Below are 23,029 nucleotides of genomic sequence, written 5' to 3'. Positions count from 1 at the left end.
ATGCATGTGGAAAAAACAATGTGAGGAGAATCCAGATAATGAAAGAGAACTAAAGAAGAGCTTAAAAGTATAAAATCTAAATTGTGTGTTTTATATGTTACAAAATAGAACATTTAGTGATAGATGTATAAATCATATTTGAGAAATTCTAATTGGTATGGACCATATTAGAAACGAGAGTGGCAGAAACACTACAGACAGCTCTAATGTGACTGTCCAGGCATGAGAAGATTACTGACTGTCAACGATAATGGCTAAGAAGTGGAAAGTATCAATTGGTAAGAAATTGTGGAGGACAAAAGTACTTGGCATATTTAAAGTATTAATGTGGTAGGTGAGAAAAGAGAAAGAAACAAGTATTTTGGAGTGAAAATGACTAGTCTAATTTTTGGATAAGTCACAGGTGGAACTGAGTATATAATTATGACAGGACAATATCTGGGCTAGAGGCAGCTTTTGGAACTGTCTCTTGATAGATATATAGTCAGAGAGCACAGATTCTCTAAGGGCCTTATTATAAAGAAATATCAACAGACGGCCAAGGACTAAACTTACTTAGGTGTTCTTAAAGCATGGAGTCCTGAAAATCCAGTGAGATGACAGAGTAGTCAACATTATCATATAATGTTGGAAAGATTTTTTTAAAATGAGTGTAAAATTGTGTAATTTTCAAAGTGACATAATTGGTGACTTATTTATTAATACAGTCATAAATTAAAATGATTGTATTCATTTTTTTAAATTGAAAAGTGTTGTCCGGTTTAGCCCCTGCCCTCGTGGGACACATATATAATGGCAGGAAGATGAATATATAAACAAATATTGTGAAATATTATTTTAGAGTATCTCGTGCTTAGTATTGAAATTAATAAATTGCTAATTTAACGAGAAATACTTAAAAGAAATCTATATAATTTTATTTTACTTTATTTGAAATTTACTCTTTCTGGTAATCATTCTCATATTTATTGTAGCTCTTTGTGATAATAAAATAAGACTGGGTGTAAATTGAAAATTCATCGCTGACATGTAATTAGGAATAATTTTTCCTTTATGAGGTTTCTGAATAGGGTTTTTAATACCATCTTAGTATTTACTAGATGGGTAGTAAATTACAGCAAATCTTATAGTTTCAAAAATAAAAAACAGAACATTGGAAATTTAAACCTTAAAGGAATGTGATTCAAAAAACACATTATTATTGTGTTGGCCATCATTACAGTTATCTATAATAGAAAGTTGTAGGCATTGTATGGCAACAATAGATAGCAATTGTTTAATTCAATGCATATCACAAATTATAAATCTCAATATGTAAAACTAATATTTTCATTCAATGCCCATCATTCCATTTTCAACTAGGAAGAGAATCTTTGTCTTTATTTTGACAGTAAAAAGCAAGAGGTGGGTTTTTTTGTTGTTGTTGTTTTAAATAACTTGATAGTGTGCACACACTTATGGCAATATGGATTATAATTTAGGATTTCTTAGTAGGTAATACATTGCACATATTTTCATGGAAAGATGATAAATAAAGACATTATGTTACAAACTATAGGAGTAATAAAATTAAGATGATAAATACAGAATTAATTTTCTTAAGAAGTAGAACACTGAATGTGGTACATTTTAGCCATCATTTTCTCTTTCTTAAATATTCCTTGTTATTAAGGTACATATTAAAAATATTTATTTAAAATTAAATTTTATTATCTTCTTTCAAATTTACCATCTACAAACCTCAAAATTATTAGAAGTATAGAGAATTGCATCTTAATTTTCCCCGGTAATTAAAAAAAAAGTTTTGCTTAGAGAGGACAAATAATAAAACACTTTTTAATATTTCAATAGTACAAATATTGATGCAAAAATAGACAGAATATGGTTATTATTTGGCTAAACAAAGATTAGAATTGATGAAGTTGTTCTTACTTTACTGTCAATTTTTTCCCTGTAGTAACTGGTATTTATTTTTGCTATGTAGTTTAAGCATAGAGTGGGAAGATTAAGTGAAATCAAGCCACACTATCCTGAAAATATTTCGTTAAAAGAATTTAGGACAAGGATTTGATTTATTCAGTCTTTTTTTCTTTTAACGCAGATTCCTCAACACTCAACTATAATCTGTATCAGTGTAGGTCCCTTTCCACTCCCATTTCTTCGAATTATTATTTTAGAAATTACTTTTCTTAGTGTTTTTTTTCTTATATATATTTCCTTTTGTCACACTGAGTTCTGTTTTCCATGGTTTGCAGTGTTATGCTGCCAAAGGAAGCCAATGTTTTGATAGTTTAAAAGTGTCTCTCATTACTAAAAATAATTTATTATTAACTCCAAGGAAAGCATTTGGGTAGGGAATAAAAAGGATGGGGAATCTATTAAAGATAATTTCCCATCTGACTGTACTTGGGGCAACCTAAAATCGTGAGAAAAAGACAAATGCAAGAATCTGGGTTCAAGCATGATGGCTCGAAGTCAAAATGATGGTGAAGGGATTTCTGCATGTAAGAAACACTGAGGTTGGTTCGTGGAATTCTTGCTTTATTTTGTAGGAAATCTGTATTCTTCACCATATGTAAAACAGTATCCGTAAGCTCCAAAGCATGTTCTCTTACCTCAGTCCAGGTTTTACAGAATTCTGTGTCTTGTATTTTTCATAGATTGTAATTTGGTGTTATAATTTCTTTCTCTCTCTCTTGATTTCTCTTTCTCTCTTTTCATCTTGTTTCACTCTGTCTTTCAATGTTTCACTCCCTCTGGAAGAGTTTAAAATAACTTTAAGGATGTGGAACAACTGGGACACTGTTAAATTGTTGGTGACATCATAATTTGACATAATCACTTTGGAACAAATGTTTGGAAGTACATACTTTCAAAAATTAAAGATAGATATTTTAAGTGAACTAATTAACCTAACTAACCTGTTTCTAGATATATAACAAAAAACGAACGTAACTTAAAAAAAAGGGAGCTCTAATGTCTAACAAAAAATGTACAAAAATGTTTGTAGATGTTTATTTTAATAGACAAAACATAGAAACAACCTAATATCCATCAATATTAGACTGGGTAATTTTATTTTATTTTTTTACAGAGGAATACCACACAGCAATACTCACGCACATAAAAGCAAATAGGAAGATAACATTCATAATGTTTTCTTTAGAGAAATCCAACACAAGAAAGTATTCTGTATGATTCTATCCATGTGGAATCAGAAATAGGCATCGCTAATTGCTAATCTATGGTGATCACAGTCAGAAGAGGGGTTACTTTAGAGCTAACACTAACATACGTCAAGGAGCCCTCCAGTATAGTGGGGTTATTCTACACTTTGATCTGTTACATAAATCTATATGCATGTAAAAGTTCAACAATCGGTACACTAAATATTTGTAGATTTTAATATAAATAAGATATACTTTTATAAAGTCAATCAAAACTGCACTTCTTTGGAACATAACCTGGGAAAATAGCAGTCTCTTTAGATAAGTCTATACATATAGCATGTTATCAGAATAAAATTTGAAAGCTATTTTTGCTGGATATAGAATTCAAGTTTGATATTTTCTCTTTCAGTATTTTAAAGATGTTATACCACTGTCTTCTCACTTTCATTGTTTCTGAAAAGAAATACACTGCTATCTTTGTATTTGTTCTTGAATACAGGACTTCTTTTATTCTCTAGCTGCTCTTAGGATTTTCTCTTCTTCCCTAATTTTGGGAGATTTGATTATGATATGATATGGCTTGATATAGTTTTCATTGTGTTTCTTGGGCTGAAGATTAAGGTTTTTGGATCTGTGGGTATATAGTTTTAATCAAATTCAGAAAAATCTTAGGCACTACTTCTTTACATATTTTTGCTCTTCCTTCTCTTTTAGATACTCAAATCACCTATATATAAATATGTATATGTAATATATATAATATATACATTATGTATGTACATATATGGCTGCTTGAGTGTTTCACAGTTCATTGAAACTCTGTTAAAATTTTTTTGAGGGGGTGTCTTTTTCTCCCTGTGTTTATTTTGGATACTTTCTATTGCTACATCTTCAAGTCTACTTAGTTTTTAAGCCTTTAAAACCACTTGAAACCGCCCCTGCCTCTTTCCATTTAGTAACTTCAGGAAACATAAGCAACTAATTAATTTAACAAGCATATATTGTGATCAGAAAACCCATTCATGTGGCATTCTGAATGGACATGAGCAATGGAAATTTAAGGTACACAAATATAAAAAGTATTCATTATATCATTTACGTTTATTGTTCTCAGTCATCTAGAAAGTCAGAATGACATATTGCAACATTGTAAAAAGGAAACTAAATATAGATTAAATATGGAATTGGTTTCTTAAAGTTATGTAAAATATAATATCCTTTCTGATATATCTCAGTAAATAATTTTCTCAACAAAGAACTGCTAATATGCCAATTTAATGATTTCAGCTGGTTAATGAAAAGTGATGGGTAACAAATGTGTTCAGAAAACAAAACAAAGGAATCATTTGTCTTTTTCCTCTGATTCTGAGTAAACTGAAACATGCCTTCAGCCTTACTGAGCTGTTTTCTTTGACTACCCTTCAAGAAATACAGCTAAATTGCTTCCCCTGAGCCAGTTATGAGTGATTTCTGCTGTAGGAGGGCACTCTCTCCACTATATCAAAAAAGGACTTTAAAAGGAAGGGCATTTGCATGAGAGAAAGAACACAAAGAAAAAAAGTAGGCTGCTCATAGTGTCCGCAAAAACTTTTAACTTCAGGTAAAGTTAAACCAGCTCAAAAACATAAATTTCTTTCATACCTTGAGGCATTCATTGCCTAAGTTAAATGTCACGAATGAGCCCAAATAAACAAACACATTTCGTTTTTGTAGGTGGCTAGTGGACTTCCCTACTTAATTTTAATAATGTTTAGGAGAAAAATTATTGATTTCAATTCCCCCTCTTCTTTTAAGAACTATAATGGTTATATTTTATAGCAGTGAGTTGGGTGTCTGTAGGGGAGAGGCTTTTCACCTTCTCACAATTGCAGTCATTTTAAAAATAGGTTTGGAATGTCTTATTTTATTACTGTTTTATTCTTGGTAAAAGCACCTGAAAGTGTTCGGCTTCTCACTGGAGTCCTGTTTTTAAAAAAACACGTTATGAATATAATAAAACATATGCATTTTTCTTCAACCTAGAAAAGTTTTTCGTCATAACAAGAACATGATAATGATGATTATTAGGTACAACAATAAAAGGATGATTTAAGGCACACTCTTGGTTTTAGTTATGTAATCCCATTTTAAGTAATGGTGCCAGAATCAGAACAGAGAGTATAAGCAGGAAAGCCTGTGGTATTTACTAATGACTAAGCTTCAGTCAACCTCTCAGATCATCTTGATATTAAATTATGAATCTATCTGATAGATGCTCCTAACCCAGCTCTGACAAAGATCCTAAAATAAAGTACAGCAGTACCACATTATTTCCTCATTGTAACCCAGTTTCCTTGGCATAAACAGCCTCTATGCCAAATAGGATACCAGGGCAACAGACAATGTTTGTAAGAAAAAAACAGAAAGGAGGCAAAGGTGTTTGGGGAATCTGTTTCAGAGTACATTTATGTGGCCCCAAACTATACACTTATTCTTATTTTTTCTTCTAAATAGAGGGAACGAATGGTAGAGGTGTATATTATCAGAACAATGTACTGTGACTGACTAGTGCCCAGGTACCTAAGAGTGACCCAATGTGAGAAAGGTAATACCCCATATTTCAGGATACTGATAAGACTAGAGAATGTAGCACAACTGACCAGTTACCTAGAACTATTAACAGTATTCTCTTGATGAGCATTGTATTAGCCGCTGGTAATGAGGGGGCACCTTCAAAAGCCGTTATGCCTTGTTCATAAATACATCCAGTAGAGTTGGCAAGGCATCATGTAATTACATGTAAGAACAAAACCAATTGTTCATGAACTCACAAGAGGTCAACCAAGGAGTAGTATGTAATATCGTTTAGACTTGGGGAGGACCAAATGGAGTAACTTCTTCAAAAGTTCCACAGAAATTGTTTTAATCTTTAAAATATTATTTGAAACATTTCTTATGATGTTAATTTATATACATATATATTATGTAAATTAATAAATATTAATTTACTATCTAGGACTTTGTTTTGAAAAAACAAACAAAGTTGACAAATTCAAAGGAGAAGTGTCTTTAAAAGTCAATAATGTACATAAGGAAACAGATCATTCCTTTCTGTCTTTCCTTTTCTCTTTCTTCCTTCATTTAATAAACCTTTATTGAATATTTGTTCAGAGATAGGCACCAGATATAAAATGACAAAGAAAGCATGGCTGATGTTGTTGGGAAGATCACAGTCTAGTAAAAGAGCTGTAATGAAGTGTACCATAATTGCTATAGAAATCAAATTGCCACAAGAATATTTTTATTATCCAGTTACTAACAAAACTACAGTGAGGCATCACTTCACACCGACCAGAATGGCCATCATGAAAAAGTCTACAAATAATAAATGCTGGAGGGGGTGTGGAGAAAAGGGAACCCTCCTACACTGTTGGTGGGAATGTAAATTGGTAGAGCCACTATGGAGAACAGTATGGAGGTTCCTTAGAAAACTAAAAATAGAGCTACCATATGATCCTGCAATCCCACTCCTGGCATATATCTGGAGAAAACCATAACTCAAAATGATACATGCACCCCAATGTTCATTGCAGCACTATTTACAATAGTCAAGACATGGAAGCAACCTAAATGCCCATCAACAGATAAATGGTTAAAGAAGATATGGTATATTTATACAATGGAATATAACTCAGCCATAAAAAAAAGAATGAAATAATGCCATTTGCAGCAACATGGATGGATGTAGAGATTATTATACTAAGTGAAGTAAGACAGACAGAGAAAGACAAATATCATATGATATCTCTTGTATGTAAAATCTAAAAAAAACAATACAAATGAACTTATATACAAAACAGAAATAGACTCACAGACATAGAAAACAAACTTATTGTTACCAAAGGGGAACAGGGGGAGGGATAAATTAGGAGTTTGGTATTTACATAAACACCCTACTATACATGAAATAGATAACAAACAAGGACCTGCTGTATAGCACAGGGAATTATACTCAATATTTTTTAATAACCTATAAGGAAAATAATATGAAAAATATATATATATAACTGAATCACTTTGCTGTACACCTGAAACTAACACAACATTGTAAATCAACTATGCTTCAAAAATACAAAACAAAACAAAACACAAAGTTCCTGGAGAGAACAGTCAGTGTTTAAAAAAATTCTCATTAATAATTTGACTATATTTCTTTCACAAAGTATAACATTAATCAGCAACTTTGTAAATATTGACCAAAGGAAATTATAAATATATCATTCAAAGATCTGGGCTAAAAATGGCTGGACACTTGGAGCAATAGGAATAATGAAGGCATGTGGGAAAGCTGGCATTTAGGCATATTTATGAGAATACTGAGTGTTCTTGTAAATATCTGGATAGCCAGTTTCCTTTTATAGAGGAAATAGAGTTTTATGATGAAATCAAGACTCCTATGCTTCAATGAGATTTGGTTATACAAGACATGTGATTGAATAAATTCATATTATTTCTTTATAAAAATCACTTGATTCTTTTTCTGAGACAAAGACATTTTTAAGGCTCATATAATCACAAAGACTGACAAAAATATGTGAAATCTCTGAATATTTACTTCCACGTTGTCTTTGATTGTGTTGCTCATTAAGTTACAGATTTTCTTGTTATTAAGGTATGAAAAGCCTACCTTAGAATCTGAACAGTATATTATTTGAGAGTGAATCTGTCACATGACATGACATGACTATGCTGATAATATTAATATTAGGCCTGGAAATAACAAGTTATCTTTATACACTGTTTATGTACATTACTTTGGATAGTTATAGGGTTCATGGACATAACGTCCATTAAATATTCTGGTTAAAGTATTAACTGCATCTTTATTTTTTTTTTCATCTTTATTGGAGTATAATTGCTTTACAATGGTGTGTTAGTTTCTGCTTTATAACAAAGTGAATCAGTTATACATATACATATATCCCCATATCTCTTCCCTCTTGCGTCTCCCTCCCTCCCACACTCCCTATCCCACCCTTATAGGTGGTCACAAAGCACTGAGCTGATCTCCCTGTGCTATGTGGCTGCTTCCCACTAGCTATCTATTTTACATTTGGTAGTGTATATATGTCCATGCCACTCTCTCAATTTGTCCCAGCTTACCCTTCCCCCTCCCCGTATCCTCAAGTCCATTCTCTAGTAGGTCTGTGTCTTTATTCCTGTCTTGCCCCTAGGTTCTTCATGACCCTTTTTTTTTTTTTTAGATTCCATATATATGTGTTAGCATATGGCATTTGTTTTTCTCTTTCTGACTTACTTCACTCTGTATGACAGACTCTAGGTCCATCCACCTCACTACAAATAACTCAATTTCATTTCTTTTTATGGCTGAGCAACATCTTCTTTATCCATTCATCTGTCAATGGACACTTAGGTTGCTTCCATGTACTGGCTATTGGAAATAGAGCTGCAATGAACATTGTGGTACATGACTCTTTTTGAATTATGGTTTTCTCAGGGTATATACCCAGTAGTGGGATTGCTGGGTCGCATGGTAGTTCTATTTTTAGTTTTTTAAGGAACCTCCGTACTGTTCTCCATAGTGGCTGTAATCAATTTACATTCCCACCAACAGTGCAAGAGGGTTCCCTTTTCTCCACACCCTCTCCAGCATTTATTGTTTGTAGGTTTTTTAATGATGGCCATTCTGACCAGTCTGAGATGATATCCCATTGTAGTTTTGATTTGCATTTCTCTAATGATTAATGATGTTGAGCATTCTTTCATGTGTTTGTTGGCAATCTGTATATCTTCTTTAGAGAAATGTCTATTTAGGTCTTCTGCCCACTTTTGGATTGGGTTGTTTGTTTTTTTGATATTGAGCTGCATGGGCTGCTTGTAAATTTTGGAGATTAATCCTTTGTCAGTTGCTTCATTTGCAAATATTTTGTCCCATTCTGAGGGTTGTCTTTTTGTCTTATTTATGGTTTCCTTTGCTGTGCAAATGCTTTTAAGTTTCATTAGGTCCCATTTGTTTATTTTTGTTTTTATTTCCATTTCTCTAGAAGGTGGGTCAAAAAGGATCTTGCTGTGATTTATGTCATAGAGTGTTCTGACTATGTTTTCCTCTAAGAGTTTGATAGTGTCCGGCCTTACATTTAGGTCTTTAATTCATTTTGAGTTCATTTTCTGTATGGTGTTAGGGAGTGTTCTAATTTCATTCTTTTACATGTAGCTGTCCAGTTTTCCCAGCAACACTTATGGAAAAGGCTGTCTTTTCTCCACTGTATATTCTTGCCTCCTTTCTCAAAGATAAGGTGACCATATGTGCATGGGTTTATCTCTGGGCTTTCTATCCTGTTCCATCGATCTATATTTCTGTTTTTGTGCCAGTACCATACTGTCTTGATTACTGTAGCTTTGTAGTATAGTCTGAAGTCAGGGAGCCTGATTCCTCCAGCTCCATTTTTCTTTCTCAAGATTGCTTTGGCTATTCGGGGTCTTTTGTTTTTCCATACAAATTGTGAAATTTTTTTGTTCTAGTTCTGTGAAAAATGCCAGTGGTGGTTTGATACGGATTGCATTGAATCTGTAGATTGCTTTGGGTAGTATAGTCATTTTCCCAATGTTTATTTTTCCAATCCAAGAACATGGTATATCTCTCCATCTATTTGCATCATCTTTAATTTCTTTCATCACTGTCTGTTAATTTTCTGCATACAGGTCTTTTGTCTCCTCAGGTAGGTTTATTCCTAGATATTTTTTTCTTTCTGTTGCAATGGTAAATGGGAGTGTTTTCTTAATTTCACTTTCAGATTTTTCATCATTAGTGTATAGGAATGCAAGAGATTTCTGTGCATTAATTTTGTATCCTGCTACTTTACCAAATTCATTGATTAGCTCTAGTAGTTTTCTGGTAGCATCTTTAGGATTCTCTTTGTATAGTATCATCTCATCTGCAAACAGTGACAGCTGTACTTTTTCTTTTCCGATTTGGATTCCTTTTATTTCGTTTTCTCTCTGATTGTTGTGGCTAAAACTTCCAAAACTATGTTGAATTATAGTCATGAGAGTGGGCAACCTTGTTGTGTTCCTGATCTTAGTGGAAATCGTTTCAGTTTTTCACCTTTGAGGACGATGTTGGCTGTGGGTTTGTCATATATGGCCTTTATTATGTTGAGGAAAATTCCCTCTATGCCTACTTTCTGGAGGGTTTTTATCATAAATGGGTGTTGAATTTTGTCGAAAGCTTTCTCTGCATCTATTGAGATGATCATATGGTTTTTCTTCTTCAATTTGTTAATATGGTATATCACATTGACTGATTTGCATATATTGAAGAATCCCTGCATTCCTGGGATAAACCCCACTTGATCATGGTGTATGATCCTTTTAATGTGCTGTTGGATTCTGTTTGCTAGTATTTTGTTGAGGATTTTTGCATCTTTGTTCATCAGTGATTTTGGCCTGTAGTTTTCTTTCTTTGTGACATCTTTGTCTGGTTTTGGTATCAGGGTGACAGTGGCCTCGTAGAATGAGTTTGGGAGTGTTCCTCCCTCTGCTTTATTTTGGAAGAGTTTGAGAAGGATACGCATTAGCTCTTCTCTAAATGTTTGATAGAATTCGCCTGTGAAGCCATCTAGTCCTGGGTTTTTGTTTGTTGGAAGATTTTTAATCACAGTTTCAATTTCAGTGCTGTGATTGGTCTGTTCATATTTTCTATGTCTTCCTGGTTCAGTCACAGAAGGCTGTGCATTTCTAAGAATTTTTCCATTTCTTCCAGGTTGTCCATTTTATTGGCATATAGTTGCTTGTAGTAATCTCTCATGATCCTTTGTATTTCTGCAGTGTCAGTTGTTACTCCTCCTTTTTCATTTCTAATTCTATTGATTTGAGTCTTCTCCCTTTTTTTCTCGATGAGTCTGGCTAATGGTTTATCAATTTTGTTTATCTTCTCAAAGAACCAGCTTTTAGTTTTATTGATGTTTGCTAACGTTTCCTTCATTTCTTTTTCATTTATTTCTTATCTGATCTTTATGATTTCTTTCCTTCTGCTAACTTTGAGGTTTTTTTGTTCTTCCTTCTCTAGTTGCTTTAGGTGTAAGGTTAGGTTGTTTATTTGAGATGTTTCTTGTTTCTTAAGGTAGGATTGTATTGCTATAAACTTCCCTCTTAGAACTACTTTTGCTGCATCCCATAGGTTTTGGGTCGTTGTGTTTTCATTGTCATTTGTTTCTAGGTATTTTTTGATTTCCTCTTTGATTTCTTCTGTGATCTTTTGCTTATTTAGTAACGTATTGTTTAGCCTCCATGTGTTTGTATTTTTTACAGATTTTTTCCTGTAATTGATATCTAGTGTATTAACTGTATCTTAATCAAGATTTAAGATTCTAAAATTTATTATATAGCTATAGAAGTTTAGATTGTCATTTTGCCATAGAGACCAATGGGAGAGAATAGAGAACCCAGAAAGAGATCCTCACAAATATGCTCAACTTATTTTTTTAAATAGACTTAAAGTTTTTTTAGAGCAGCTTTAGGTTCACAGCACAATTAGGTGGAAAGTACAGAAAGTTTCTATATACCACCTGATTCCATCCATGCACAGTCTTCCCTCACTCTCAACATCTCCTGGGATAGTGGTGCTACTTTCGTAACAATCAATGAAGCTACCTTGACACATCACTATCATTCAAAGTTGATAGTTTACATTAGGGTTCACTCTTGATGAAGTGTATTCTATGGGGTTTGATAAATGTATAATGACACATGTCCATTATTTTAGCATTATACAGAATTGTTTTGCTGCCATAAAAATCTTCTTGTGATCCATCCAACTTATTCTTGACAGAAATGCAAAAGGGATTCAACTCAGGAGGGAGTGCCTTTAAAACAAATGGCACTGGAGCAATTGAATATCCACAGGCTTATAAAATAAATTTGACCCAAACTTCACACCAAAACAATAAGTCAAAATGAATTGTAGAATTAAATGTAAGATAAAAACTTTAAAACTTTCAAAAGAAAATAAAGGAGAAAATCTTTGGGAACTAGGGCTTGGAGAACAGTTCCTGGACTTGATCCCAGAAACAAGATCCTTAAAAAAAACACAATACATTGGACTTTATTAAAAACAAACCAAAACAAAAATTTGTTCTGCAAAATACTCTGTTAAGAGAAGCTATAGACTAGGAGAAAGTATTTATAATGCACATATCTGATGAGGGACTCATATCTCGAATACATAAAGAACTCACAGAACTCACAAGTAAAAATCAAAGAAGCAAAAAATCCAACTCAAAAAATGGGCAAAAAACATGAAGAGACATTTTACTGAAGAGGATATGTGGATGCCAAATAAGCACATGAGAAGATGCGCAACATCACTATCCATTAGGGAAATGTAAAGCAAAACCACAGAGAGATATCATACATACCTATTAGAATACATAAAACAAACAAGTAAATAACAGTGGCAATACCAAATACTGGTAAGAACGGAGAACCTGGATCTCTCATACATTGGTGTTGGTGATGTAAAATGATACAGAAATTCTAAAAAATATTTTGTAGATTCCTTAAAAAAATAAAGCATACATGTACCACATGGCCTGGCCATCTCTCTTTGGGGCATTTATTGTGGAAAAATGAAGTTATGTCCACACAAAAACTTATAAATGATTGTTCATATAAGTTTCATTTGTAATAGCCAAAAACTGAAAACAATCAAAATGTCCTACAATAGGCAAACTGTTAAACAAACTGGTATATTCAGCCCATGAAATACTACCTAGCAGTAATGAAAATTGAAGTATTGATATTGATACACATAACAACTTGAATGGATCTCAAGAGAATTATGCTGAGTATAAAAAGCCAAGCTCAAAAGTTTAAGTACTGTATGATTCTAATCTTGTAACATTTTCCAAATGACAAATTACAGAGACGGAGAACAAATCAGTCATTGCCAGGGTTTAGGGATGGTGGGGTAAGAGGACAGATGTGACTATGAAGTGTAGCATGAGAGAGATCTTTGTAATGATGAAATAGTTCTGCATCTTGATTGCAGTGGTGGTAACATGAATCTACACATCTGATACGAGGAGGTGGAACTATTCATACACATTGTATCAATGTCAATTTCCTGGTTTTGATATTGCACTAGTGAGGTGTAACCATTGGAGCAAACTAAGAGTACATGGGGTCTCTGAAACTTCCTATGTACCTACGATTATTTTAAAATAAAAGGTTAAAAAAATTTTAAGTAATTAAGTTTAGTATTTTATTTAACCCAATGTCCAAAATATCATTTCATTGTATAATCAAGACAAAAGGTATCAATGGAAAACTAAAACAAATTCCCACACTATATTTAAGTTTATTTTTGATCTACTCTTCCATTAATCTATGTGTGGATCCTCTCACTAATATCACACTATCTTGATTATAGTAGATTTATAGTATACTTTAAGATCAAGTAGTGATAGGTCTTCAACTGTAGGTTGACCTTCTAATTCTGTGATCAGAAAACGTTCTGATTTATTATATCTACCCAAGCATACTCTACACTAAAGACTTCAAGTTCACTTTCTTTTCTATGTTCTATCTCTGATTTCATTTAGCCAAATTGTCCAAAATAGTCCATTACAAGTTCTGAGCCTAAATGACACATTTACATATTCCAGTAATAAAATGCAAAAAGTTGATAATAAAGTTACAAAAAAGAAGATATGCACCAAAATTTAAAACAAACTATTTCTAATTATCAAACATGCAAGCAAAGGTTAATGTGGAAAAAAATACGTTAAAGGAACTCCAAACTCATATTAACTTTCCTCTTGTGAGTTATATTTAAAGAAGTGCGGGCAATGTGGCCATATGTACCCTGGAACACCATTGTGATATTTCTCAGAACAAATTGAAATTTAGTATCATATATGTAAATCTTGATTTCTGTCCAAGAGAGTGTAATCACTAAAGTCCCAAAATAATTCAATGTATTTGACCTATAATGTACTCCCAAGAGGAGAATTAAAATAGATTTTCAACTTCTTTTGAATTTAATTTTACAAAATATGTCAAATACAAGTTATGAGTACATTAATCTGACATAAAAATTTGTGTGTGAATACAAAAATAATAAGAAATTAAATTATTTTCTTTTCTTCCCTGGCTATCTCCCTTGATTTTCAACTTCCAGTCTCTGGAGGCCCATGTTAGTGATGGGACTGTAATAGAATTTTCTGCACTTTGAGAATGTTCAGCACATAGGTAAGGAAATTGATAATTATATAATTTAAATAGGTTTATAACAACTATTTATATGACAATATTGTTAAAATTGTGGTACCCTTTAAATATATTTGCCAACTTCTTTGATACTCTTTCTTCTGAGGAAGTAGCATACTATAGCCACAGTAATTGCAACATGATATGACACAGTTCTTAGTAAAAACAAACAATTATGGTACTGAGCCCATTACTTTTGCAATGTTAAACATTTGGGTATTGAACCTCCGTATGACAGCTTTTACAAATATTTGAATAATTAGTCTATACTCATTACTTCATTTATTTATGGATCAGTGGAATAGAAGAGAACCCACAAGTAAAGCCTCACAAATAAGCCCAACTAACTTTTGACAAAGGTGCTAAAGCACAATTCAGTGGCGAAGGAAGAATAATTATTTCAACACTTAGTGCTGAAGCAAATTAGATATCCATAGATAAAACAAAATGAAACAAAACAAAACTTTTGACCTAAACATCACACCTTATACAAATATTGACTCAAAATGAATTACCGACTTCAATGTAAAAGATAAAACTAAACCTTTTAGAAATAAATATAGAAAACTTTCTGCCTGGGGCTAGGTGGATAGTTCTTGGAATTGGCATCAAAACATGGCACATACAAGAAAAAAAGATAAATTAGACCTCATGAAAATTAAAATTTTTGCTACACAAAGGATCATTTGAAGAGACTGAAAAGACAAACTAGAAGTTGGGAGAAAATATTCACAAATCACATATCTGACAATGGTCTTATATCTAGAATATATAAAGAGTTCTCAAAATTCAACAGTAAAAAAATGATGCAATTAAAAATGCTCAAAAGACATGAACAAATATTTCAGTGGACAAAATATACAGATGGAAAAGAGATTCAACATCATTAACTATTTGTAAAATGCCAATTAAAACCTCAATGAAAGATGATTACACATGTTTCACAAAGGCAAAAAAATGATGATAATGCAAAATGCTGGTGAGGGTGCAGAGAAACTGGATCACTCATATATTGCTGGTGGGAATGTTAAATGGTGTCTGGTCACTATGGAAACACGTAGGACAGTTTCTTACAAAACTAAACATGTGTCTCTAATAGAACTGAGAAATTGTACTCTTGTACATTTATCCCAGAGAAATAAAAACTTATATCCACTCAACACCTGGAGACAACCCAAATGTCCTTTAATTAGTGAATGTTAACAAACTATGGTACATTCCAATAATGAAATGCTACTCAGTAATAATTTTTAAAAAAGGACTATTAATACATGCAACAACTTAGATGACTCAGAATTATGTTAAGTGAAAAAAGCCAATTTCAAAATATTACATACTAAATGATTCCACTTATACAACATTCTTGAAATGACAAAAGTATAAGATGGAGAGCAGAGTAAAGTGATTGGTGGAGGGAGGGTCATGTTGTGACTATAAGGTAGCACAATTAATTCTTGTGATGGAACTCTTCTGTATCTTGACTTTGGTGGTAATCACAAGAATGTACATTTTTGATAAGAGTACATAGAACTAAACACACACTTACACACCCTCACACACACACAGAAGGGAGTGCATGTTAAGCTGGTGGAATCAAAATCAGGTCTGTGAATTATATAAATGTCAGTTTATTCATTGTAATATAATTATGCAAGATACCATCATTGGGGGAAACTGGGTGCAGGGAATATTTGGTATCTGTTATTTCCTACAACTGCATTTGAATCTAATGTCATGTCAATGCAAAAAAAAATTCAAAATAGATGGAAATTAAAATTATAGAGGTAAAAATCAGTGTACCTATTAAATATGTTATCATATGTCTGGTCTTTTCAAATGTTGAGTAAAGAATTTTTAGTATAATTTTCCCTCAGTTTTAAGGTTAACAAAATTGTTTAATAAAAAAGCTAATTTTCTGAATGTATTACTACTAATTCTAGTTAAAAATTTCAGTCTAAGACATATTTTTCCAACTATTCTTTTGAACTCTAAACATACTGTAGCATATTTCCCACTAGCTTATTTATTTATACCATGAGACTGTTTCCATTGCACAATGTTAAATGATATAATTTAACATAGCAATATGGAAATTTAATAAAGTGTCAAAATATTAGGTTCCTATGCATAACAACATTTTTGTGTTTATAATTGCCTTTTTCAAATATATAAAGAAACTATTAAAATAACAAACTTAGCCAGTTTCAAAAAATTGATCATATATTCTAAATTAACATAATAATGCTAATAATATTCAGAATTTTAATTAACATGAACTTTGATATAGAAATGAATATTAGAAAGTGATCATTAAAAACTTTTGAATTATCAAGGGAATATCCATAAAAGAGCTTTTAAAAAATGTCAACTAGCAATTAAATTATAACTTGCATTTGTTACTTTGTATACAAAGATATCGCTTCTTAAAAGAAATGAAATTAGATGTTGAATTCTGGAAGTTAGGACCTCTTTGCAACCCAATATCCAGGGCCTTCTACAAAGTCTGCATGTGGTTGGCACACAAGTAGTATTTGTTGACAAGTGAATGAACAAGCAGATGTACATATTTAAGTTCATCCTTATTGGACTGACATTTGAGATCTTCTATAGTCTTTCCAAAAACAACCACCAATTTATTGACTGTGTTTTCAGGTATTCCCTGCCCTCTCATACATGAACAGTTCTTCTTTCTTGTAACTAGTCTAAGTCTTTACTTGTAAGATGGTTACATTTTGTCCTACAGGAGATACAGGTAACTAAGCAATGCCATCTGTGTTTTGATTGACCATTTATTGCCAATTAGATTGTTTTTAGTTGCAACTAACAGAAAACCCAAGTAGACGTCTTAAACAATCAAGAGAATTTATTGGGTCGTTCAGCTGAAAGGGGTAGATGTACTTCAGAAAACAGATATGGTTTGATCTGGAATCTGGTTTTATTTTCCTCCGGTTCTGATGTCTGCCCCCATGTGGATATTGGCTTCATGTTCAGTTTAGATCCTCACAGTTGAAGATGTCCACACTCACTACAGTGGAACCAATTCCAAAGCTATGTGCTTATTGAGCCACTATTTATTCAATGCTTATTATCTGTGGAATGACATGTAGTAATTCGATTGGTTCTGGTTACCTTACAAATCTGATTGGCTCAGATCCTAAGTAATTAGGACCCCACATCATTATTTTTTAATTTTTATTGGAGTATAGTTGATTTACAATGTTGTGTTAGTTTTAGGTGTACAGCAAAGTGATTCAGTTATACATATACATATATCCACTCTTTTTTTTTTTTTTGATTCTTTTCCCATATAGACCATTACAAAGTAGTGAGTAGAGTTCCCTGTGCTATACAGCAGGTCCTTATTAGTTAATCTATTTTATATATAGTAGGGTGTATATGTCAGTCCCAATCTCCCAATTGATCGCACATCAGTTTTAAAAATGAATGTGTAGTTAATCCTGACTAACGGCATGTTGTTTTTATAAGGAGAGAGTTTGGGAGTGACTGTTTGTAATGGTATTTCCTGGATATTTTGTATCCTTTTCTCAAGCAGAGAGACAAAATGAACCGGGAAATTGGGACAGATTATTGATGAGATTTGGTTGCAGAGTTATAGTTCTAATCCTTGAGCATCTGCTTGAATAATGGGGTTTTCTCTGTGAAGAGTTGGGAAGATATAGATGAAAAAGAAAAAAGACAATGATGTGATTGAAAATACTGTGTATCTCAGTTGATGGTGTTGTCAGGATTTTGTGAAGAGCATGTTACTTTTGTTTATGAACACGATACTTTATATGAAATAGTACATGGAGACAGTACTCTGAGACTCGTAGAACAGATGAAGAGGGAAATTAGCAGAAAGTGAAAAAGACAATTTCTACTCATCTGGACTTCAAAAATAAGCACACAAATTTCAAGAAGATGCGATATTCCCTCCTGACTCCAATAATTCCCCACCTAAGATATTTGGGTACAAACAACTTGCAAAGCAGTACAGATATATATTTTGGAATAGATATAGAAACAAAAATGGTTTTATAATGCCCAGTATAAAATATTTAAATAATTAACCATATTAGAAAATATCATGGAGCTAGAGCAGGATTTAAGAATCGAATTGAACATTTAAAAAGGTAAGGGATTGGGGTCATAATTTAAAGTGGGGCTCAGGTGGTAAACCCAGAAATGGGGTATTCATTTTTGGAATAAAGATGAAATGAGAATGAATGTGTGGGATCAAAAGAGGGAGAAAAGTCAGAAGGCACCAAAGAGATCAGAGGAACCAAAAGGTTAAAGAGACATTTGACTTAGAGAAATTCCAGAGATACAATTTGTTTTTGACAGGTTTAAATGAAAAGGCATAGTGGGAGTAGTGACATCTGTTTGATGATATGTATTTTTTTCATGAACTGAGCATGTGCAATTGAGCCTCTGTAAAATTTTTGAGTTAACCTGCCCCAGGAACAGATTTGTTTCCTTCCATCCCCCAGTCAAAGTTCTCAGCAAGGTTTTCTTTTCTAGAAGTTGACAAACTGGTTCTATGAAGAGGATAGCTGAAAAAAATTTGAAAAATAATACAGTTGAAGAATTTTGCTACTGGATTTTAAGACTTGCTATGAAGCTACAGTGTACTAATGGTGAAAGAACTGACAAATCTACTAATGGAACAGAGGGGCATCCAGAATGAACTTACATATGTATAGTAATTTTTTTTTAAAACAAATGTGCTTAGACTTTCCATCAAGTGGTAATCAGCAAACTAAATGGCCAAAATAAGTTTAAAAAAAAAGGAAAAGAATATGGACCAGTTTCTCATAGCATTCAAAAAATTAAGTTCAGATTGATCATATAGCTAAATGTATATTATGGAGATTTCAGAAAAAATTATTAGGCAATATCCCAGGACACAAAAAGCACTAATGATAAAAGAAACTGAAATAATACATCAGATCTCATCAAAACTAAAAACTCTGTTTTTCAAAAGATACTGTTATTAAAAACTAAAGAAAAGCCATACACTATGGTAATATAGTACAATATTTGCCATATAAATATCTGACAAACACCTGTACCCCGAATAATATATCAATAATATACATGTATACACATGTATGTATATATCTTGAAAATTGTCAATAAAATGACAATCCACTAAACATACTGAATTATTTGGGGAAAAAAAAAACTTCAAAAAAGAAAATGTATAAATGGCCAATGAAAAGTCACTTGACATGATTAGGGAAACGATAATTAAAACCACAATGAGTTACAACTTCAGATCCGCAAGAATGTTTAAAATGATGCCAAGTATTTTAGTGGATGTAAGAGTATAAAATTACAAAAGTTTGGAAAAGAGTTTGACATTTTCTCATAAAGTTAAATATGACCCTAAAAAATGACCCAGTAATTCCATTCCTAAGCATTTACCCCAAAGGAATGAAAATATATGTACAGAAATTTTCATAGCAACTTTTAGCATACGCATCAAAAACTAACAAAAGACTGTCCATCTTCAGGTAAATGGATATATTTATACAATGGAAGACCATGTAGCAACTAAAAAGAGCAAACTACTGCTTTTCTAAAAACATTTATTTATAAAGAACATAATTTGGTTGAGCAAACGAAGCCTGACACACAATAAAATGTGCACTGCATGTTTTCCAGTTAATATTAGTTAGTTCTGAACAGACAAAACTAAGATTTGATGAAAAATATCAAATCACTGGTCGTGTTGGGTTGAGAAATAGAGAGAGAGACTTCAGTGGTAGTTTCTCTAAGAAACTTTTGGGGATAACAGAAAGTTTTTGTATCTTGATTGAGGTGGTGCTTACATAAAGGCATGTATTTGTCAATACACATTGATTTGTACACTTAAAATCTGTGCAGTTTATTTTATGGAAATCAGAGCTCCGTGAATTGATTACAAGACAAACAAAAATGATTTTGTGAAACTTAGGCTTTATGATTTATAGGACAGTAATTCTTTGTCACATAGTAGCCCAACAGCATCTTACAAAACCTAAACAAATTGGGAAGCTTGAAAACAATGAGTGTTAGAAGAAAAACAAAAGATTTTACACACTTTACCGTTTATAAGCAATTAAAAATATTTTCAAATGTCTTAATTAATGGAAGAGTTTCAGAAGCTTGTAGGATGTCATTGGCAGATAGCAGAAACAGAAGAAAAAAGGAAAGTGCATGAATTAATAGGATGTATTTTTTCTCTGCTTTATAAATCATTTTGGATTTGAAAACATACAAGTAATATTAATAAGAAGAATGACTAGATATTTTGAATATTAAGACAAAGCCAGACAAATTTTTTACTTCAAAACGTCATGCTTGACCAAGGATAAGTGAACTCTCTAGGTAAAAGATCAAGTTTAGTTTGAAATTGTGACCCTGTAACAAATATGAATTTTGTAAAACATTTTCTCTCAGATATATCTCTCTTTCTATATTTTTTGCTCTCGCCCCTCCTCTGCCTCTTTTTTCAATAATATAAATTCTTATCCATAAATCTGTGTTTTTGTTTTAATGCAAGTTATATATAATACCTGCTATTATCTTTTAAATGAAAAAATGATCCATTGTTATAAAGTATAACTTTTCTTGTTTCTTTGGGTCCCTGGAAATTAATTTCTGTTGTAAGGATTTTGTCCTATTTTTCTCCCTGACAAGACAAGGCTTACAGGTGCAAGTACCTAAAAGCACATATCGATATGTTTCTGCCTCTGGGCAGAGATCTCAGCAGCACTGCCCTATATACAATTTATGGACCATATAATAAAGACACATATTCCTAGACAATAAAAACTGATGGGTGTACAAATGTTTGCAGTATTTAGTAGAATTTCAGCCATGAGTATTCTGACCCTGGCCGTCTGGGTACAACTTATAAATATGGATATAGATCATTTTTGTAAACTTATTTTGCCTTTTTGATGATAGGTAGATATGTTTTCAGCAGGAAAGGTATTCAAAAATACAGTCTGCTTCCCTTAAGCGCTACCAATATAATTTGCATTTAAGTTGCTTACGTGCAGTCTTGAGCAATAGATTCTAAAAGCTACAAAATTTTGATTGATTGAAATTAAAAAGAGCTTTAATGTTATTTTGGTGCTCTGTGTGTGTGTGTGTGTGTGTGTGTGTGTGTGTGTGTGTGATTTTAGATTGTCATATTTTACCTGAGAATAACTTACTATTTTTTATTGGAACTATTTGAAGCTAATGCTATTGTGAGAAACACTGGCTATTATATGTATATAATATGTATATAATAGCCAGTGTGCTTTCTATAACTAAATGAATAAACATGTAATGCTTTAAAGCTATGGCATAAGCAAACACTGTGCTCTCTTATTTCATGCCATGAGAGGCGTTTATTTTTAAGGCTGCCACTTTTGAATTTCATTGAATCTCAACAAAACAAAACCATCGAAGGGATACTCTTTCTTCACAATTGTTAGTATCTGCTCAAAAGGTATGTCTTCCATCATATTTAAACAAAACTGTCATTTTGCAAAATTAGATTATTAATTTTCACACGGCATGAATCTCAAGCTTCGTGGTACTTTTTCAATATAATCATTAAGAGAAAGTTCATGAATACTTAATGAAAAAGAGGCATTTGCATCCTATAAATACCTTCAATCTCCTGTTCTGTATGCAGTGGTTGCACTACCATCTGGCAAAGGTTTCAGTTGACTGAAGCTAAAGCAATAAATTAATACAGTAAAAGATGCTACCAACGGTTTTAAACCAATTAAAATGCTTGAAGCAGGCTCAATGCATGTTAAAATGTTATGTCTGCTTCTGCCAATAGCCATGTATAAAAGAAATATAATAAGCCAACCATGGCTGAAGAAAAGTTAGCAGGAATCAAGGGTGCTCTTCATTGTGGGCACTTACAGCAAAGGTTCACACAATTAAAAAGTAAATACTGGCATGTGCCCACCCCGCTTACCATACCGTCCTACCTTTCAGTCAAAGGGTGAAACTTACTGTTTATTCTCATTGAACATATGAATACCTTTGTACTTCAAATGACAAAGTTTGATATTTTATGTCTCTGAGAAATCTCTCCTGATTGGGATCTATTAGTGGAAAACTAACGTTTCATTTCCAAAATTTCCATGTATCGCTACTGGATTAAAGAAAAGATACAGATTGGCCACAAAATCACTTTGAAGAAAGAGTAGTTTTTCTCCAGTTTATTTATTGCTGTTTTATTTTAAAGCTACTTTTAATTTTTGAATGTAAATGGATAAAAGAACGCAAGTGAAGATTTTATACAAGTCTTTCGATACATAGGTGATTCCCACAGATCATTTAAGATTGGCAAAACAACAGATTTCTTGTGCTTCATATATGAGATAGTAAATGTTATCTCTAATTACCATTTTCATTCTTTGTAAATATGAGCAACTTTGTAAGTTCACATTTCTAAGTCTGGTAATGTACACCCTAAACTCTGGTTATTAAATATATAAACCAGATCGGTTTTAGTGGTAGGAATTTAGTTCTATAATATTTCTGAGAGATGTGGTTCATTTGATGGCTATTTATCTTCATTACCATAATTTGTA

This window comes from Balaenoptera acutorostrata, chromosome 5 (genome assembly GCF_949987535.1).
Source record: "Balaenoptera acutorostrata chromosome 5, mBalAcu1.1, whole genome shotgun sequence".
Lineage (NCBI taxonomy): Eukaryota > Metazoa > Chordata > Mammalia > Artiodactyla > Balaenopteridae > Balaenoptera > Balaenoptera acutorostrata.
This window is presented reverse-complemented; position numbering follows the sequence as displayed.